The sequence below is a fragment of the Gorilla gorilla genome, chromosome 2 (genome assembly GCF_029281585.2).
Source record: "Gorilla gorilla gorilla isolate KB3781 chromosome 2, NHGRI_mGorGor1-v2.1_pri, whole genome shotgun sequence".
Taxonomy (NCBI): Eukaryota; Metazoa; Chordata; class Mammalia; order Primates; family Hominidae; genus Gorilla; species Gorilla gorilla.
The window spans coordinates 20,985,077-21,006,437 of NC_086017.1; the positions used below are offsets into that span (position 1 = coordinate 20,985,077).

At 48.5% G+C, this 21,361-nt stretch overlaps 1 protein-coding gene across 4 annotated transcripts in view; it reads left to right on the forward strand.

The window, feature by feature from the left end:
* The window catches only part of HRH1 (histamine receptor H1), a 167,380-nt gene that overhangs the window by 59,271 nt on the left and 86,748 nt on the right, over window positions 1-21,361 (forward strand). Inside the window, exon 1 of one of the 4 annotated variants that reach the window (XM_055380998.2) lies at window positions 59-192. The exons of 2 other annotated variants lie outside the window; for them this stretch is intronic. The gene's annotated coding sequence lies outside the window, so the exon portion shown is untranslated. Of the gene's footprint in view, window positions 1-58; window positions 193-1,074; window positions 1,529-21,361 lie in introns of those variants that run through there. One more of the 4 variants, XM_019022879.4, reaches the window with a different exon arrangement.

The window sequence follows — 21,361 nt, forward strand, 5'->3', positions numbered from 1 at the left end:
CGCTGCAGGCCCGCGGGGCCCGGGTCCCCGCCTTCCCCGCTGCTCGCGGGTGGGCCCCTCGGAGCGGCTCCTCCTCCGGCGCCCCGCCTCCCCGAGCGCTCCCCGGCGCCCCCGCCGCCGCCCCCGCGGCACACCCAGCAGCCTGGCCGCCGCGGCCGCCGCGCCACCAAACTTTCCCCGGAGCCGGCGCCGGTGAGTCGCAGCGGGGCGCGGGCTTGGGCGGGAGCGGGGCCGCCGCGGCGGGGCGAGGCTGCGCGCTGGCCAGGCTGGGTTCCGGGTATCCCGGCAGGGCGGCCGGGAACCCCGGAGCCGCCGGCTTGAGATGAGCGCGCTTGGGTACCCTCGCGACGCGGGTGGCCTGGGGAGGGTGGCGGAGGGCGGCTCGCTCGGTGGCACCACTCCCCTCTCCACATTGTGGCCCCAGCACTCGACGCGCAGACACCTTTAGCTTCCCCGGGCTTGGGCAGGGTGCGCGCCCTGAGCGTCCGTCTTTGAGCTCGGGCGCGCAGAGGGGGAGCTTCGTTTTCTCTGAGCCTCCCCAGGGTCTGAGTTTGCTGCTAACGGTAGTGCCAGCCCATTGGTTGAGTGCGTTCACTGTGCCAGGCTTTGGGCATCCATTATCTGTTGCAATATTGTTATACTCATTTTACAGAGGAGGAAACTGAGGCTCGGGGAGGGAAAGTTGTGCCCAGGAGCATCAGCTGGTTAAGGGGAGAGAGTCAGGGTTTTGATCGGAGTCATCCTGATCCAAATCACTTGAATACACTGAGGTAAGCCCCAGGCTCAGCGTCACCTGGAGTCGGGGGTGGGAACTGTCCGGACCACCACCCGCCCTTCCCCTGCAGTTCGGCTGCAGCTGGGGGTGTGGAGCAAGAGGCGGATCACCTCCTCCTCGTTGTACCGAGAGAGGAGGATGCTTTGGGAAAATGAGTGGATATTATGGCCAGGGAGTGGATTCTGGTGACAGAAAAGCATCGGGGCTGCTCTTTCAGAGATCAGATTCTAGAAGTTGCTCTCAGTTTTTCTCGAAGGAGCCCAGGAAGCCAGGAGCAGGAGCTGGAGTACAGCAGCTCCTCAAGGAAGTCACGTCTCCTGCTCTGTTACCCCACCCCCAGCCCCCAGTCCTCGGTGAAGATCCCACCTCTTCCCTCCTAATTCCCTGATCCCTCTGAGGTGTCCGTTTGCCTGGCAGCTGATAGTGCAGAGATGTTCCAGGCAGAGTGGCTGTCCTCCGGCAGAGGGCTCCCGCCTCAGCCAGGAGCAGACAAGACGAGGCAGGCTGGGAGTCCTGGTGAGCAAGGTTTTCAGGCTGGAAGGTGCCTGAATAACTCATTTCATGATTCTGGGGCCAGAAACCTGTGACAGGAGCACAGACGGAGTGTGTCCCTGGAGCATGAAGGAGAGGTGAATTGAGGGTCTTATAGGAAGAGTCTTGGAGGCAGCCAGAAACCAGCAGAGACTGGGAGAGAGGGAGGGTGGACACATGAGAGCATCATTATGCATTATCCCATCACAGCATTCTTGGAAGGTAAGTACTATTATTGAACAGATAGTCTACTGAGGCTCAGAGAGGTTAAGTAATTTGCTTGAGATTGCCCAGCTGGTCCATGACAGAATTGGGGTTTGAACACCCATGTTGCCTGACTCCCTCTAGATTATGAATGAAACTGAGGTGGCAGATGGGACCTTAGCTCCTTCTTTGCTTGTGTCTGGCAGCAGCAAAGGATGAATAGAGGAAAGCCAGGCAGCAGGTCCACTGCTCACAGGAATCCCGGACAACCCCATGTAAATCCCCGAGTGTGATTCAGGCATTTCTCTTGGTGTGGGGAGAATCTACGGAGAAGGGCAGGGGATGCCTGGCATTGTTTTCATTTTCAAATGTGACAGAGAATCCCGTGGAGACAGGAGATGGACAGGTGCTGCCTGTCCATGATTTCAGGGCTGGGTGGAGGCAGGAGCAGCCTGCCAAGAGACCCTGCACCCCAGAGTGGTTTGGCCAATGCTGGGCTGGGAGTGGTCCTTCCTGACCCTCAGCTGAGTGTCCAAGGGAGGAGGGACTTATACATGAGCCTCCTCCTCTTCGACTCTCTCAGAATTCTGTGTTGGCACTTTCCTCTTCACAATGAAGGAGTGCCTGGCTTTTCCTTAGCAGAGAAAACACATAGCAAAGACATCAAAAGTGTGGGATTCTGGAGCTCACCTGTTGGGGTTCACATCTCAGCACTGTTGCTTATGAGTTTTGTGGCCTTGGTCAAGTTGCTACACGTCTCCGTTCCTTGGTTTCCCCATTTTTAGAATGGGGGTATTCCTGACACCTTCTTCACTGGGTTGGTAAGAGAATTAGGTGTGTTCATGTGCATAAAGCACTTCAGTGGTGCCATGTAATACCTAAAAGTGTTAAGAGCCCATTGTTGTTGTTGCTATTAAGGTCAAACAATCCCAGCTCTGTATCCTTTCTCTGCCACCTGCAAATTGCCCAGCCTCTGCAGGCTTCTTGTTTTCTCATCTGTAAAGTGAGAGTAGGTCTGGTTAGATATAGTGTGTGCCCCAAAGTCTTACTGCAGTCTCAAGCTTTAAATAGTCTGAAACTTGAAGTCTCAGTGTGGACCTGTATAAACTTCTGATACTCTGCTGGACACTCAGCAAACGCTGGCCATTGCCACGAGTGTCACTAGTGTGGATGATATTGCTGCTACACAGTGCAGCTTGAACTTTGTGCTCTGGCTTTGTTCTGACGAGCATGGATTTGGGACAGTTTTCAATCAGATGTTTTCTAGAGGGACAGAAAGCTTAGGGTTGGAACCCCAGCTCTTGCCCTTAGAACCGAGAGACCTTGGGCATCGGCTTCCTTATCTGCAAAATAGCCATTCGTTCTATTTGCCAGTATCTGTTTCTCAGGATGAATGTCAGGATGGAAATGTGGAGAAAAGAAGGAAAAAAGCAGATGGTATAAATTGCAAAGAATTACATACAATTGTAAGTAATTCTCATTAGCATTCAGGCCGGGAATTAGCTATAATTGCTCCTGATCCAAGATGTTTTATCCGAAAGATGTACCTGGCAGAGGATCATTCAAGCCCCAGTCACCTGCTGCCCTCCCTTTCACAGTGACGCTGAGCATTTCTGAATCTCGGCATGTAATTATAATAAAGCTCCCATATCTCATTTATAAGTGACTCACTTCTGCCATTAATGGTTGTAGAGGACTAAGACGCATACTCTTCGGGAACAATGCTGCTGATGCTGTCGGAGGGGGGGCCAGGATGCCTTGCCTCTTTTATGCATTCATCCTCACTGCTGTAATTCTCCAGTGATAATGCGGGGGGATCACATGGGCCAGTATCGAAGCTGACAGCTCTCAATTTGTGCAACAGCTTGGATGGCAAGGGCCATTGAAACTTGCTGTTGCCAGCAGAATGCATGTTAGAAACTATCACATCCCAACAGAGGAATGAGCAGAAGAGGTTGAGGAAGCTGCCCCCAGGGAGTACTTAAAAGCACAGACTCCAATGTCCAACAGACCTGAGTTTGAATCTTAGTTCTGCCAGTGTATTCGTTGAGGTGTGATTTCTGGCTGTCTTTCCAACCATAATATCAGCTCTAATAGAGCAGGGAGCACATTTGTTTTATTCACCAGGACATTCACAGCTCCTAGCACGTAGAAGGTATTCATGAATGTCTATGGAATGGATGAATATGTGAATGACAAATTGCTTAATTGGGCCTCAGCTTTCTTATCTGTAAAATGGGGCTAATATAGCACCCACCTTACAGGTTGCTGTGAGGTCTGAATGAAGAAATGTTATGAACAGAATAAACATTCAGCAATGCCCTTGATGATAAATAGATGGGCATAAGCAAGCAAGTTGGCTTAGTCTGGGACATTTAACTTTTTTCCCACCCTTGGACCGACAAGGGACAAAAATACTAGTTGTAAGAATCTCCTGTATTTATACAGCACTCTGCAAAGTGCTTTCTTATCCATTGACTTCTAACAAGTAGGCAGAAATTATTATCCATGTTTTATAAGAGAAGAAACAGGTTCAGAAAGGTTGGTGAAATAAGTTACAGAGTTTAGAAGCAGCAGAAATTGGAATATAAGTCCAGGTTGCTCTGATTTCTAAATAGCAGCTGTTACACTGAGCTTTCCATTGCCCTCTAGAGAGTGGAAGGTGTAGTATTTAGTCTTCCATGAACATGGTATCTCTCTACTTATTTAGGATATTTTTAACATCTTTAATATCTCGTGACATGGCTTCCTAATTTTCATTTTGTGTTTTTTATATCTTTTGTTATATATATTTCTATTATTTGATAATTTGTATGCTATTATACATTTTTGATAGAAAAATTCATGTTCTGTTGGTTACTTGTTGGAGAAATATGCTTGGCTTTTGCATATTGATTTTGTATCCAGAAATCTTGTTAAACTCTCTTACTAATTCAAAAAAATGTATTTGTAGATTCTTTTGAAAACACTATATACAATTGTAAGAGGTACAAATAATAGTTTTGTTTCTTCCTCTCTAATCCTTGTATTCTTTCCTTTTTATTCTTGCCTTACTACCCTTCTAAGACCTTAGTACAATAATGAATTGAAGAATGGCCGGGCACGGTGACTCACACCTGTAATCCCAGCACTTTGGGAGGCCGAGGTGGGTGGATCACCTGAGGTCGGGAGTTTGAGACCAGCCTGGCCAACATGGCAAAACCTCATCTCCACTAAAACTACAAAAATTAGCCAGGCATGGTGGTGCGTGCCTGTAGTCCCAGCTACTTGGGGGGCTGAGGCAGGAGAATTGCTTGAACCTGGGAGGCAGAGGTTGCAGTGAGCCGAGATTGCACCACTGCACTCTAGCCTGGGTGACAGAGTGAGACTCTGTCTCAAAAAAACAAAACAAAACAAAAAGACAATGGACATCTTGCCTTTGACAGCTCTTATGGAAGAGCTGTCCACGTTTGATAATGAGGTATCATGTTTACTCTAGGTTTTTGGTAGATACTCTCTATCAGATTAAAGAAGTTCCTTTCTATTCCCAGTTTGCTGAGTGTTTCTTTTCTTTTTAGTTATAAATGGAAATAGAGTTTTAACAGATGCTTCTTCCGCATCTGCCCAGATGGTCACATGATTTTTCTTTTTCAATCCGTTAACATGATGCATGACATCGACTTCTGCATTTCTGGAATAAACCCAATTTGAGTCATCCTGTAGCATCTTTATTTCCAGCTTATATTTACAAACCCTTTTGTTTAGGATTTTAAAATCATGAGTTCATGAGTGCTGTTCACCAGTGATTTCGTTTCTCATGCTTACTTTTCAGGCTTTGGTATCAAGGTTATGCTGGCCTCACAAAATGATGTGGGCAAGAGTCCCACTTTTCTGTTCTCTGGAAGAGATTGCACAAGATGGGCGTTGTTCTTCCTTGAGTGTTCAATGCAACTCACCAGTGAGGCCCCCAGTGGATGGATGCTAACGTGGAGGGTAGGGAGGAAAGCCACTTTTGAAGGAGGAACTTGCTACCAATCAGAGGCTCAGCCTGCCTCTGGTGGAAGTACACAGAGACTGCGAACCTGTCTGTCCTGAGTACCATGGGGAGAGCCCAGCCTTGGACTCTGGATGAGAGTTCTTCTAACCAGACATCCAGATGAAGGGGACTTAGCCTAGGGTGAAACCTTAATATCTGCTGAAGTCTCCATCTGCTTCTACAATTGCAGCTGCTTCAGACAGTATACCTGTATATTGTTATTCCCTGGTGGCCACAGATGGAGGGACAATCAGATTCCATTGACCATTCCTGTGCCAGTTTTTAGGCCAGGCTCTCCTTCTCTGTCATGTTATCAGTTTTTGTGGAATCTCCATATTATGACCTAAGGACCATGCCCCTTTCTGCCAATTCACCTTTTCCCTACCCCCAGGATAACTGGATTTGAGCAATTTTCTCGGCTGGAATCTTGCCTCAGTCCTCTTTTTAATAAAGTGCCAGGCACTGTCCTAACTTGAATTATCTCTCTTAACTCCCTTAACAATGCTATGAGGTAGTTACTGTTATTCCAGTTATTCAGATAGGAAAACAAGGTTTCTCACTGTCGTTAGTTTAATGGTTTCATATTTTAGACTAAATTATCGCTCTCTAACCTATTTGGGTTTTGAAGAAAGATAAAAGTCTAAATTAATTTTCCTTCTCACATACTTAACCAATGGTCCTCATCCTGTTCCCCTTCCTGTTTATTAAATCTTTCTTCCTTTCTTCCCCACCTTTCTTTCCTACGTCACCTGCAGCAGCACTAAATTACAATATATCTTTGGAGGCAGAGCCACCAAATCACACTCAACTCCAGGGAACACCATTTGCACAGTTCTGTATCTTGGGCCTCAGGGCACGTAACCTGGAAACCCAGTCATTGACAGTAGATCTCTTTCTGAACTGTCTGTTCTGATCTGTTGAACCATCTGCCGATTCTAATAGCTGACTATCAGACGGGGCCATGGCAAAAAACAGAGGGCACATCCCAACTGGGTGATTGAGAAAGGCTTTGATAAAGAGCCTGTTACCTTGTATAGACCTTTCGGTCTGGGGAGCTAACATGGGATAGTGTGCAGTACCCTAGAGTATCAATGGGAAGAGGAGAGTTGTTTCTGCCTCCAAGTTTGGAGGAGCAAGAGAAGGGAATAAACACTCAATGTCATTCCCCTCCTGCCCTGCCTGTGGCCAAACCCAAGAGAAGGGAATAAACACTAAATGTCATTCTCCTCCTGCCCTGCCTGTGGCCAAACCCAATCAGAAGTGGGTGGACAGCAAGAGAGCCTTTGATGTGGTTCAGGGGCACAGAGCACAGGAGGAGGACCGGAGATCTGTGCCATGCTGGTTTGATGATTGTTTGTATAGGTTGTATTTCAATAGCTAACAAAGGCATCTGCTTTCCCTTCTTTTTTCATTTCTTTCAAACTTTTCCAGGCAATTTTCACTTGGTTTGCTCTTTCAAGAGTGTTCCTTTTATTTACTTGCTAGCTTTTCTTTGTTCTTGGAGAGAATCACTAATCATCATTAAATAAGTACATCCTGCTGCCCCTTGCCCTCGGCCCAGGTAAGGCACAATTCCACCACCAGCCCACACCTGTGGTCTGGAGAGTCTGTGGATGTGATTGTTGATCCCAGGCTCATATGGGAAGCCTGGTTTTCTTTCCTCTGTCCTTGGTGTCTGACTACTTGAGTGGCGGGGCCACCCTGATGAGCCTAACATGGGCCTCTGGTAGGGTCTGCATTCATAACAGAGCACCTGGCACTTCATGGGGCTCACAAACCTTTGAATGGAACGGCTTTCCAGGCATCTTGAAAGTGGTAAGAAACACTGGGCAAGGATAAGTTATTTTCCCTGTTGTATCAGGAGCTCAATAAATATTTTTCAGTTGTTTATTGATTGATTCTCACAGCAGCGGGTTTCACCAAGCCTTGAAAACCTCCATTAACAAGCCAGGAACTCAAGATGGAGTTTTCTCTCACTGGTCTCTCCTGTAGGGGGCGGTGGGAAGGGCCGATAAATAGCACTCCTCTGCCCAGCCTGAGCTCTGTACCAATCGAGAATGAAGACAAAAGGCAAGACAAGGCAGCTGGAGAACAAAATGTCATGGTTATTACTAATCAGAGTGACAGTGGAGCGTGTGGGCTCGCAAATGCTGAAGGCCAGGATGGGCTGAGTTGCCCACTCGGATACAAGCAGTGCTGGGCTCTGCAGGAGGTAGCCCCTCCCTGTCCTTCCTGGGAGAGAGTGGAAAGGACGCGTGCTCCCTGCAGGCACGCTGGCTCCCAAAAGAAGGGACTGAGTTATACTTACTTACCTATTTCATCTCTCAGATTCACTCATAGATACGGTCACCATGCAAGGAACCAGGGGAGGAGCCATTGAGGAGCTGGGGAGAACCCTGGGTTATAAGGTGATGATGCTCCCATCGAGTGGCAGGATATATGACGAATGAGCAAGAAGCATTTTCCTCTCCTTGGTGGGGGAGTGCGGGCAAGGGGGTTGGGGCGATCCAGAGGTCCCTAGCACCTGCTATTATCTGGACCAGCAGGGTATGGGAGAAATAGTCCCTGACCTTTCTGACCCTCCTGTCCTGATGACTGATGAAAAGAACTACTGTCTGTTGAGAAAGCACTCCAGGGCTTTCCATTTGTGATGTCACCCAGTCCTCAACAGCTCTACGAGATGCACATTCATGTGCCCATTTTATAGATGAGACAACTGAGGCTAGAGACATGGAGTAACTTATGCTAGAGTGTAACTGGGGAGACCAGTAACAAGGCTATTGCTGTCATCCAGATGGGAGAGGACAGCCCCTTGGACTGGCAGTGGCCAAGGAGAGAAACAGACAGATTGAGACTGGTGTGGAGTCCATGCTTAGGACTGGACAGGTGGCTGTGTGTGGTGAGGCTGAATGAGCTGTTACTAGGAGGCAGGGTTAAAGCAGTGTCTTGGGTAATTTGTGGTTATTCTTGGGTTTTGTTTTGTTTTGTTTTGTTTTTTGTAAAATAGACGTGACCCTCCTAGGGAAAGATTATTCAGAGAATTAAGAATTCCACAGGCACCACCACGTCTGCACATCTTAGTGGAGCTGAAGCTGCTGCGCACTTGCTCTGAATTGGAAGTGCTAGCTGGAGCATGCTTAGGGGGAATTAAAATGTGCAGACGTGGAAGAGGTCTAGTTGGGAAGGAGATCCTGAGACAGCCTCCCCCACTGCCTTCTTGCCCTTCTGATCACCTTAGAGGTGGTCACTGCTGCATCCCGCTGCACTGCGTGTTTCCCGAGCTCCTCCCCACTGTGCATCTCCCCATCCCAGCCTCAACGTAGGCCTCCTCCTCCTTCTGCACACCCAACACAGGCTTCTCTACCTCCAGGCAGCCCCCTCCTATCCCCAGAGGTCCCTTTCCGAGGGACATATCTGACCATCTCACTTTCCTGCTCAAAATCCAGTGACATCCTCTGCAGCCATTAAATAGAAGGAAACCTGAATTGTACCATCGGGAAAGATGTCCCTGATAAATGCATTGGACAAGAGCAAGTGGCAGAATGACCTGGCCAGCCTCAGAAAGCAGAGCACAGTGGTCAAAACATGGGCTTGGAGGCTACAGTGAGTTTGAACCCGAGCTCTACCACTTAGTCACTGTATGACCAGGAGCAAGTTCTGAATTTCTCTGTGCCTCAGCTTCCTCATCTGTGAAATGGGAATGATAATGGTCCTCTCCCCTATAAGGTTGTGAGGCCTCACCCCTATAAGGTTAATATGTCAAATGTGCTAGTCCAGTGCTGCTCCTAGTAGCATCCAATAAACACTAGTTATTACGTTAGCATATAAGTACATGTGAACACATATAATCATAGGTCACATCGATGCCTATGATTATATGTGTTCTCATGTATTTATATACACCTCTCTCTCTTTTCACCTCATTCTTCAGGACTCAGAGGTATTCTCTTCCAGGAAGTCTTCCCTGAACACCCCCCACCCCTAAGGCTGGATTAGGATCCTTCTCTGGCCTTACAAAACCCCCAGACTCACATCTTCCATACATGTTCTTATTGTCACCATCGGTCCCCCTGTGGCTGTGAGCAGCTTGAGGACATAGGCTGTAACTGATTTCCCTCCATATCCCTGGTACCCATCGACGTGCAAGGAACATAGTGCACTCTCTGGAGATGCTTGTTGAATGAATGAATGAATGAGTGAGCAGGACTTTGAAACATAAGGGATCAATGGGTAAAGACATGGAGGGAGAACAGCCAGGTATAGGGGATGGCCTGAGCCAAGGCATAGAGGTAGAAAGGGATGCTCCAGAAAGAGCACACGGCCCAGGCTGGCCATGCCTTAGAGAGCGACAGGGAGGTTAACAGGAAGTAATTAAGATGCTCAAGGTGGGTAGGGGCCAAAGGAGTGTTCTGTGTAAAGAAGGGAAAGGAGATGTGATGGGGTGGGCGTGAAGAACGAAGGGATGGATTGAGGGACAGTGTTGCTTCTTTCATTTAAATCCTTATCCCCCAGGCTGGTTTAGATGCTTCCATGACACTGTGCACTCATCAGGATGTAAAATAAATACCTGGTTTACCTGTTTCTACCACCAGCCTGGAAACTCCTCAAGAGATGGAAATTGATGGTGTTTTGTTTTGGTTGGTTTTGTTTTGTTTTGTTTTTCTAAAAATCTTGCACACAAAGATAAGCTATTTCCTCCTCCATGCCTACTTTTTCTCTGCCACGTAGGGCTACAGCTGTAGATGGTGTTGCGCATTCTGATAACTGGATATTAATAGAAGTTACTCCAGTTCTTGTGGGAATAGAAAATTTATAGCTTCTCCAATTCAATGGAACCCATTCTGTCAACCCTGCTTCCTTTATTGAGTCCTTGAATCAAGCTGGAAACAGAAACAGCAGTGCAGTTCACTCCTGGGTCAGATGCAGACGCAGGCATTTTGAGCAGTGACCCGCCAAAGAAAAAGTTCTCACTGAATTTCTTGGTGCTGAACTGAATGAACTTGAACTGCTTGCCACACCCAACAGGGAAGGGTCCCAGCAGCAAGATGCAGGAAGGTAAAATAGGAGTTGGAGTCTGTTCATGGTGATCGTGTGCCTGCTGTGCGGTGGGGATGCTGGGACAGACACGGCTGCTGCCCTTACAGGTGACAGAGTAAAGAAGACAGCTGCTAGGCCAGTAACAACAAAGCAGGATGTGACATTCTCATATGAGAAAGCACAGTGCCAAGACAGTCTCAGAGAGGCTAAGTGACTCGCATAAGCTCACACAGCTCATAAGTAGCAAGGTTGAAATGGAGATCCTTGACTCCCTTACACTGTGCTGCAAAGCCCCTCAAGGTATGATGCTTGCTGCCTGAAACATTTGGGGCAATAGCCCAGCACTTTGTAATCCTTCTCATTCTCTGCTTGGTATCTCACATTGCAATCATCCATTAATTCCCTCCACCTATAAATATCAAAAGTGCCTATTTCTAGGTACTGGGCATATATCCTTTTTCCTGAGTTCCAGGCTGGTTAACAGGAATAAGTCCCAAAACTAATCCTTGAGTTTCTGATATTGAGTGCTCCCCAATACCCAGAGATTTAGGGGTTTTTTTTCCTCTGTTACAGGGAAAACACACACACACGCAAGAAGAGAAGAAAAAGCAAATGAGCAATTAGCTCTGTAGATCGAAGCACAAACTTTGAGGAAGTTTCAGGGATTTGAACATTCAAGGTTTGGAACTGACATTGGGCCGGGTTGCCCCATCAGTGCCAAGAATCGTTACGGTGATCTCACTGTGCCAGTTCTGAATACAGAGGGCTTTCTCTGCATTGGTCACTAGGAGAAACGTCTCTCCGGAATCAAGCATTTTTCTGATGAATGCATTTTACTTCCTTTCATCCCAGACACAGAGCTGTGTGTCTATCTGTGCACTAAATGTTACTTTGAAAACGCTGCAATTTGGAGCTGATCTCAGCTTCTGTGCTTATTAGTTTGTAATATTGCCCTTCTGAGTTTTCTTGGCATCACCTAACACGGAGTAAGGGAATAATGGTGTGTACTGAGAGTCTCCTGTGTATTGGGCTTTGTGCTGAGAACTTTATATTTGTCGTTTCATTTGCCCCCCTAAACAACCTTGTGAGGTCAGGACTATGGTGATCTGCGTCTTGGCCCTAAGCAGGACCCGTAGGCTCTCTGCACCCTGGCCCCTCCACACTGGGCAACCAGCCCTTCCCCAGACACATCTTGTGTATCCTCATCACTGCCCACATATGCTCCCACCTTCTCAGCCCACACAAACCCCATGGCCCCATTGAGTTGTAGACTTAAAACAAGTGAATTTTGGGGTATTTTTTAATTGTGATAAAATATACATAACAACATGAGTGAGTGCTAAAATATGTGAATTATTACCCCATGAAGCATTGGAAAAGAAAGACAAGAAGGGGAGAAATGCTCTTCCCAAGTTCCCCGGTCCATACACATACCAGATAACTCTCCTCTATTCTCCACTCCACCATTCATTCAACAACATCTATTGAGCACTTCCGGTGTATGAGGCGCTCCTCTAGGCACACAGGATTCCTGCAGAACAGAGCAGACAAGCATTCCTGCCCTGGTGAGGCCTACATTGCACTTTCCGGCTTCTCCAGGCCCGTGACATCTGCTGTCTCCTGCATTCTCCAGGCCCTGACATCTGCTGTCCCCTGGCTTCTCCAGGCCCGTGACATCTCCTTTCCCCTGGCTTCTCCAGGCCCGTGACATCTGCTGTCCTCTGGCTTCTCCAGGCCCGTGACATCTGCTGTCCCCTGGCTTCTCCAGGCCCGTGACATCTCCTGTCCCCTGGCTTCTCCAGGCCCGTGACATCTGCTGTCCCCTGGCTTCTCCAGGCCCGTGACATCTGCTGTCCCCTGGCTTCTCCAGGCCCACAACATCTCCTATCCACTGGCTTCTCCAGGCTAGTGACATCTGCTGCCCCCTGGCTTCTCCAGGCGCACGACATCTACTGTCCCCTGGCTTCTCCAGGCCCATGACATCTGCTGACCCCTGCATTCTCCAGACCAGTGACATCTGCTGTCCCCTGCATTCTCCAGGCCCGTGACATCTGCTGTCCCCTGGCCTCTCCAGGCCCGTGACATCTGCTGTCCCCTGGCTTCTCCAGGCCCCTGACATCTGCTGTCCCCTGGCTTCTCCAGGCCCCTGACATCTGCTGTCCCCTGCATTCTCCAGGCCCGTGACATCTGCTGTCCCCTGGCTTCTCCAGGCCCCTGACATCTGCTGTCCCCTGCATTCTCCAGGCCCGTGACATCTGCTGTCCCCTGGCTTCTCCAGGCCTGTGATATCTGTAGTTCATGGTTTGTGCAGCCTCATGGTTTTTGATTTCTGCCCCTGAGCCCAATCAATTGGTACCTCCCTGTATGTTTCACATTCAACCTCCTAAGAGGAAATTTGTTTAGTTCAGTCAGCAGGTATCCACTTGGCTGGAAATGTTGCTGTAGGCTGCCCTGTAAATAGCCTGTGAATGATTGTGTTTGGGCAAGTGCTCATGGGTAGTCATGACATCACGTGCTCAGCTCTCCTGAGAGGGAGGCTTGGGGCCTGCCAGGCCTTGCCGATTCACTTGACAAATATTTTTCAACAGTTAATATTTTCTCTGCCCAATAGGTGTCAGGGATTGTTCTGGGTGCTGAGATACAAGGATGAACAAGGCGGGAGAACCTGCCTTCCTAGGGCTTCCATTCCAGCAGAGGGACATGCAGGAGAGGAACCAAGGTGTAAGGTGAAATGCAGTGGTAAAGATGAGTGAAGAGCGTGTGGAAGAATGGAAGGGGTCCTTCTACGTAGGGTGGGATGGGCAATGTTCGAGTCAAGAGAGGATTGAAGCATGCATGCCCGTATCTCAGGGGAAAGCATTCTGGGCAAAGGGGACAGCAAGGCCTGGCTAGAAGGGGTTTGGAATGTTCCAGAAAGAGTGAGGAGGCTAGAGTGGCTGGGCACAGTGAGTGAGGGTGAGTGTAGGAGATGGAGTCAGAGGTCACAGGGCCAGACATGGAGGGCACTGCCGGCCACTAGGAGGACTCGGCTCTTGTTCAGAAGACACTGAGAGCCTGCAGGGTTCTCAGCCTGCAAGGATACAATGGGATGTGTGGACGACGCACAGAGGAAGCGGGGGACCCCACCGGAGGCCAGTGCTGTCCAAGCCAGGGTGGCAGGGGCCTAGGCCAGGGTACAATGTGGAGGCAGTGAGAAGCGAACAGCTTCCAGGTCTGTTTCGAAGGCAGGGCTGAGCATAAGGGACATCTCTCTGATGCGCTCGCCCCAGTCACCCCGGTGGACTCAGGCACTGCCGCCGCACAATGCCACAGTTGGTTGCCTCATCTATAACATGAGCGTAATCATTGTGCCTGCGTCCTGGGGCAACAGCGAGCATGCAGGGCCCTAGCAGGACTCCTGGCACAAAGCAGACACACAATGATGAGAGGTACTCCTGCTGTGAGGAACTCCAGGGCTGGGGGTGCAGGCTGTATGTAAAGAACTCCTCTAATATGGGGTTTGCCCCATGGATTTGGGGCACCGCCTAGCAATGCCCCATCCAGGAACCCGGGAGTGATGTCTCTCTGGTTGGAAATGAAGGGAAAGCCCCCTTTGCTGAGCTCCAACCAGGAGCCTGGGGTTTTCTCCAACTTATTTAAATCCCCACAGCCCCACAGAGCAATGGGACTTCCAGGTCCTTTGCAGAGCCTGGGGGAATGAAGGGATTTACACACAGGCCTGCAGCAAGGAGCTGAGCTCTCGCCTGAACAGCTGACCCCTAGCCACAGGGCAGGGTGGTGTAGTGATTAAAGGCCTGGGCTTGAGGTCTGCAGGAATCTGAGTTTGAATCATGGCTCTGCCACTGACTGGCTATGTGACTCTGAGCATGTCCCTTCTCTCTGTGCGTCAGTCTCCTCCTCTGTGGAATAGGACCATACTGGGCTCCTTGCCTGGTGGGGGTGAGGAGTAAGGGAGGTGATGGATGTAGCGTCAGACAGAACCCATATGTGGGTGCTTAACAGATAGGAGCTCCCTTCCCTCACCCCCAGGCCTGTGTCTCGGGCTCCTGCATGGCATCCCTGCCAGCAGTTTGAAGTAGACGCCTCATTGCCAGCTGCTGTCATGGAAACGAAGAGATGGGGGAAGTAGGAGAGGTCCGGAGGAGTGAGGAAGGACCATCATTCCATTGCTCACACCCCAGCCCACCTTATCCAGCTCACTATAACAGGGAGGGCTCAGAGCACAGAGTGGGGGCTGGAAGACAAAGTAATGGAGGGGACAAAGGCTGGCTGGGGCCTTTGTTCCTATAGGGAGTGTAGGGTAGGGAGCACCCCCTATGAGGTTTGGGCAGGCTGGAGCCCGGATGTGACTCATTCTAGAAATCCTCGTCCATTGGCCCTTCTCTCTGCACTCTTCAAGAGGCAATACATCCTATTTCCCTTTGATAAAGCTCCCCATCCCATCTCCATCAAGACGAAGCTGATGAGCCTTCTGGCTACTTCTGTGATTCAATATCCACGTGAGTTGCTAACTGTCTTGCAGACAAGAACTGCTCTGTTTGGGGTTTGGACCCAGTCTCCCTCATCCAGGTGTCCTTCAATAACTAGATCGCTTTTTGACATCTCATCCTTAGAAAAGGGTCCCATGCCCCTTCTCCATGCCCTAGCCCTCTGGGACCCTGTCCCGCAACTCTTACTGTCTCCTCCTCCCCACAGTGTGCAACCCTTGTTAGGCCCGGCTCCCTCACTAGGAATGCAGATTCCGGCTTTGCAGTCCCCAGAACTCAACAGAAGGGTGCCTTGGAGCCACCCAGAGCTGAGTTGGAATCCCTGCTCTGCCACCACGAACGAGCTGTGTGACAGGTGAACGACCCCTCTGAGTCTCAGTGTTATGATCTGTTCAAGGGTTTGAAAGCTGGAGCTAGCTGCTTTCCATGAGTTAGCCCAGGCCAAGCTCCTGCAAACTGTATTACCATGATTGTCATTTCATGCCTTTTTAAAACTCAGGAACAAAGAAGGAAGCAGAAAAGCAAACCACAAACTTGCTTTGTTTATAAAATTAAGTCATTTCTCTTAGAAATGGAAAGAAGCTGCTGAACTCTTCCCTTGGAGGAGATGTCACCAGCTTTGGATAAGTTCGCCACATGTTTATTTGTGCACCTACTGTGTGCCACACCCCACACTGGGCAGTGGGAAGATAAATGGGGACGAGGCATGCTCCATGATTTTGAACCTGCAGCCTGGTGGGGAAGGCAGACCCGGAATAGGCAGTATCCCATGGGCGAGGAGCCCACTATGATCCTATTCCACAGATAAGGAGACCGAGGCACGGAGAGGGGAAGGGACATGCTCGGAGTCACACAGCCGGTCAGTGGCAGAGCCAGGATTCAAGATCGGTATCATAGTCAGATGAACACAAGGGTTACGAGCACACAGAAGTTGGCAGGGAGCACTTATCTCAGCCTGAAGACCCTGGGAAAGCCCCCTGGAGGACGAGGTATGCCAGGAAAATTTCAAAGAGGAATAGGATTTAACTCAGCTAAGTAAGGTGAGAAGGGCTTTCAGGCAGGACGTATAGCTGAGACGAGTACAGTGGTCTGAAATAGCATGGTGTGTGCAGGAGGCTGTGAGGAGATAGGTTAAAGTCAAGCATGAAGTCAAGGTTAAGGGCAGGGTTGTGGGAGATGAACAAACTAGAGAGATAAGCAGTGTCATATTGTTGGGGGACCTTTCATAATTAGGGATTGCCTCCCTCCCTGTCTTTTTCTAACCTAGAATTTCTTCATCAAAATGTGTCTGTTTAAGGGACACCAGGAGACCAAGAGGAGTTGCAGTTGTAGGGTTTTGGGGTTTTTTTTCTTTTCTTTTCTTTTCTTTTCTTTTTTTTTTTTTTTTTTTTTTTTTTGAGACACTCTCACTCTTGCCCAGGCTGCAGTGCAGTGGCACAATCTCAGCTCAGTGTAACCTTCTACACCCGGGTTCGAGCAATTCTCATGTCTCAGCCTCCCAAGTAGCTGGGATTACAGGCATGCACCACCATACCCGGCTAATGTTGTATTTTTAGTAGAGACAAGGTTTCACCGCGTTGGCCAGGCTGGTCTCAAACTCCTGACCTCAAGTGATCCACCTACCTTGGCCTCCCAAAGTGCTGGGATTACAGGCGTAAGCTACTGTGCCTGGCCAGGGTTGCAGGGTTTTGACTGCCCATTCATTCTCTGGAATCTTGCTCATCATGCAGTGGCCCCTGCTGCACCAATGTGACTCAGGAGCTTTTTTTAAGAAATGCAGAGTCCCAGGCTCCACCCTAGACCTGCAGAATCAGAATCTACATTTTAACAAGCTCCCCGCGTTACAGATTGAAATGCTCTGGGCTAGCCCATGCAGTGCCAAGAAGCATTCAGACATCTGCCTCTGGCATCCTGGCAAAGATGAACTTCTCACTCTTCAAACAGTCCAGGACCCCTGAATAACCATGTGTCATTGGTCTTAGAGGACTAGAAGGGGACTCCCCCAACTCTGGGACCACTCTCAAAAGATGTCTGAACCCCTTTTATTACCTCCCTGCGTTCCTTGGTGACATGTGTTCCTATCTCTGTTGTCTCATCTGAAGCAGGATGAAGTAGGATATCTAAACTCAACTTGCTTGCTTACTCAGTAAGGGGAAAACTTCCTTCTGTGTTCTGTGTTATGGTCTCCAGAGAAAATATATTTGTGCAGGAGATTTTGTAGGTGCTACTTAGTTTCTTCCATGAGCTGATTTATCTTCAAGGACAGGGCATCTAGACCTTGTGTTGTATCACTTGTATCACAGCCTATGTTTGTTCATTTGTGTTCTCTTGAGAAAGGGAAAATGATGACACAGTCTCCCCAATCTCCAAAGACCTTGAAAACAAGGCCAAGTGTTTTGGATTTTTTGCTGAGGCACTACAGAGCCATTGAAGAATTCTGAGGAAGGGAGTGTCAGGTTCAATGTTGTTTATTGAGACACCACTCTGCCAGCGGTGAGGGAGTGGCAATGAAAGTCTGGAGATCTCAGGGTGGAGGTGCAGGGGCCCAAGTGGGAAAGATGAGGCCTGGGTCCGGGCAGTAGCCCTGCTGGGTCACACTGCCCCAGCCCTCAGAGGGCCCCTGCTTTCTCCTACTAAGCAGGCAGTGGCTGCAGGAATTCTGAATTCATTTTCTATTTTGTCTGCTGAACACTCAAACAGCAGATAAGCTTAAAGCAACAATTTAGAACTGAGAATAGAAATTGGAACCCTCTATGGGTCATATATGACCGATGAAGTCATCTATTTAGATCTGAACAATTTAGGAGCTGCTTGCTAGAATCTCGACCTCTCCTGGGAACCCCTCCTCATGCTTACACCAGCCCCTGGGGCCTGCCAAGGGACTCAGGACCCCCAGACCCAGCTGAGAAGGGAAAGAAAGAGAAGCAAAGCCTTGAAAATACTTTTGTGGCTTTTGGCAAATCTTTTTTTTTTTTTTTTTTTTGAGATGGAGTCTCACTCTGTCACCCAGGCTGAAGTGCAGTAGCGTGATCTCAGCTTACTGCAAGCTCCGCCTCCCAGGTTCACGCCATTCTCCTGCCTCAGCCTCCTGAGTAGCTGGGACTACAGGTGCCCGCCACCACGCCCAGCTAATTTTTTTGTATTTTTAGTAGAGACAGGGTTTCACCATGTTAGCCAGGATGGTCTTCCTGATCTTGTGATCCACCCGTCTCGGCCTCCCAAAGTGCTGGGATTACAGGCGTGAGCCACCGCGCCCGGCCAGCTTTTGGCGAACCTTCTAGGAGCAAACTAGAGCAGTGTTTCCCAAAGTCCCTCTGTGGGGCCCTGGATGAAGAGGTTCCCTGGCTGAATAAGCTTGGAGATGCTGAGTATCATATGCCCTTCTTAGGGGCTTGCCATACTTAGTAAAGGGTGGGGACTTTGGGTCAGAGACTACCTGGCTTTGAATCTCAGCTCCACCATTTACTTTATGATCTTGGAAAATGACTTTTTCTTGGGTTGATTCATTTTTCTTGTCTGTAAAATGGAAATAATGATCATGCTGATGAAATAAAGTTATTATGATAATGACTGACATAATACATAGCACAGGTCTGGCACATTAGGAAATAGTCAAGAAAGGGTAGCTGTCAAATAATAATTATATATATATATATGGGGTTTTTTTGTTTTGCTTTGTTTTGTTTTTTGAGATGGAGTCTCGCTCTGTCGCCCAGGCTGGAGTGCAGTGGCATGATCTCAGCTCACTGCAAGTTCCTCCTCCCGGGTTCATGCCATTCTCTTTCCTCAGCCTCCGAGTAGCTGGGACTACAGGCACCCGCCACCACACCCAGCTAATAATTATATTTTTGATATTTATTATTAGATTATCCTTTATAAAAATGTATTTTAAATATATATAAATTAGTTTTTGTTTTACTCTTAAAGGCTCTGAGAAGTCCTGCAGTAAAATCTGCTTGACTTAACTCAATGTTTGTGAATTTATTTGATCTTGGAGTCTCTTTTTTCGTATAACATAGAGGAATTTCCTGAGGAATTCATCTTCTGTGGGACTCACTTAGAGAAATACTGATTTTGTGTTTTGGAAACAGTTTGGGGAGGCCAATGTGTCTGAGCCAGGATTCAGTCCAAAGACAGATTCTGCCAGGTGTAAAGAGTTGTGTTTCAGCCTCAGTTCTTTCTTTATTTCCTCTTCCCGCAAGACTGCCACTCAGGCATGGGATAACCACACCAGAATTGTAGGGCTAGGGGTGAGGAGTAGGCCTTAAAGATCTAGCTCAGCCCTGGGAAAACTCCTACTCATCCTTCAATACCGCATTCCAATTTTAACTTCTCAGAAGCCTTCACATCTTGCCCAGGCAAAATTAGTGGGCCATTCCTACAACCTCCAAGGCCCAAAACCTCCAGTAGAAACCTCACAATCAATATGTACCACATTGAACTGTAGTTATCTGTTAGTGACTGTCTCCCCAGCTAGACTGTGAAGTTCTTTAGGGAAGCATCATGTGTGTGTCATCTCAGTAATACCTGCTAGCACTTGATCAAGACCAGATTCCATGGCTCACCTTCTAGGGATTTCTAATAACTCAGCTGGGGCAGGAGGTATGAGGAGATAGCCCTGGGTCTTCTGAAGGTGGGAGAGGCCATCTGAGCGCTGACTCCCAGAGCCTTGAGGGAAGAATCAGAGCTGATTCCCTCTGATTGCCTAAGGCGTGGCTCAAAGTCTTTCTGGGGTCTCTGAATGCAGGGGCCCAGGGGGCAGGAGATGATGCCTATTGGGACTTCTTTTGACATGGACTTGTTTAGAGAAGAGAAAAACACAGCTTCTGTGGTGAAAAGGCAGAGAGAACCGCAAAGGAATGATGATTAAAAAAAAAAAACAAATTCCCAATCTCCACTCCAAAGTTCATATGCTAGTGACTGTAAAACTGGTGGCGTGTTTAGAGTTAGGTCCGTGGATGTTTAATCTTGGAGGAAGATAATTGTCTCCAGTGCTCTGAAGGCTGGGGGTGCCCCTCGTGCACAGGGGCTGGAACCTGGGAGGCTGCTCCCAGCTGGCCCCCACGGCCTCGGGATTCAGCTCCAGGCATGCCAGGGCTCCAGCAGTGCTGGTGAGAAGAAGCTGGAAGCCATTGCGGGGTCTGGGTAGCTGTTGGGCAATAGACTGCCCCTCCACCACTCCTGCCCAGGGCAACATTCAGTAAAGAAAGAATGGGTCCCGGATTCAGGCCTGGATCCAACAGGGTCCCACTTGGGGTGGCTTGGTTTCATGGTTCATGTGGACTAGGACCCCTCTCCCCATCAGTGTTTGGTGATACAGGATGCTGAGCCAGGATACAGTAGACAGGAAGTGGGAGGGCAAGGCTGGGGTTGGGATACTAAGGCTTGGTCTGGTCTCAGGGTCCCAGCTGGGGAGGATTCCTCAGAGAAATAACAACAAAAATAATCATGATAATAGCAGCTTCTGCTATTGAGCACTTAACTTGTGCCATTAAACCTTTGAAGTAGGTATTTATCCCCATTTTGCAGATGAGGAAGTTAAGGATCAGCAAGATTATTCAGACACCCCCAAGTCATTTAGCTGGTAAGCAATAGAGCTGGGTTTCAAATTTAGGTCTTTCTGGCTCCCAAACTCTATCTCCTGACCATTAGGCCATCCTGCCTATATCCCAGGGGAAATGGGATGGGTTCCCAGTTGTATAGATTATGCTAGTGGGTCTGAATCCTTCAAACCCAGTGTCCCTTTTATAACAAATAGTTTGCAAAGCCCTCTTCAGCACCCTGAAATGCAGTTAATAGATTATATAATCCACCTACAAATACCAAAAGCAGTAGTAATAATACTAATATAGTAACCACACAGTAAAGGAGAAATAAAAGGACAACCATTTGTAATAAAATAAAATAATAATACATATTTCACTACGTAAGTATTTGGGCTGCCTACACTGGAAGATTTTCTGAAGCAGTCAGATGCCTGTAACCACATCTAGAATCAGGTTAACAAAAATGCAGATGGATACACACACATGTCGAATTGACAATTCAAACACCAACAGGGGACTCAACCCATGGTGAGGCCCTGAACAAAACCATGTATCATCTTCCTTCAAGTTACATGATCAGAGCAATCTTAGAAAATTCAGAATAGGCCAGGCGCATGGGCTCATGCCTGTAATCCTAGCACTTTGGGAGGCCAAGGCGGGCAGATTGTCTGAGCCCAGGAGTTCTAGACTAGCCTGGGCAACATGGCAAAACCCTGTCTCTCCAAAAAAAAATAAATAAATAAATACAAAATTAGCCAGGCGTGGT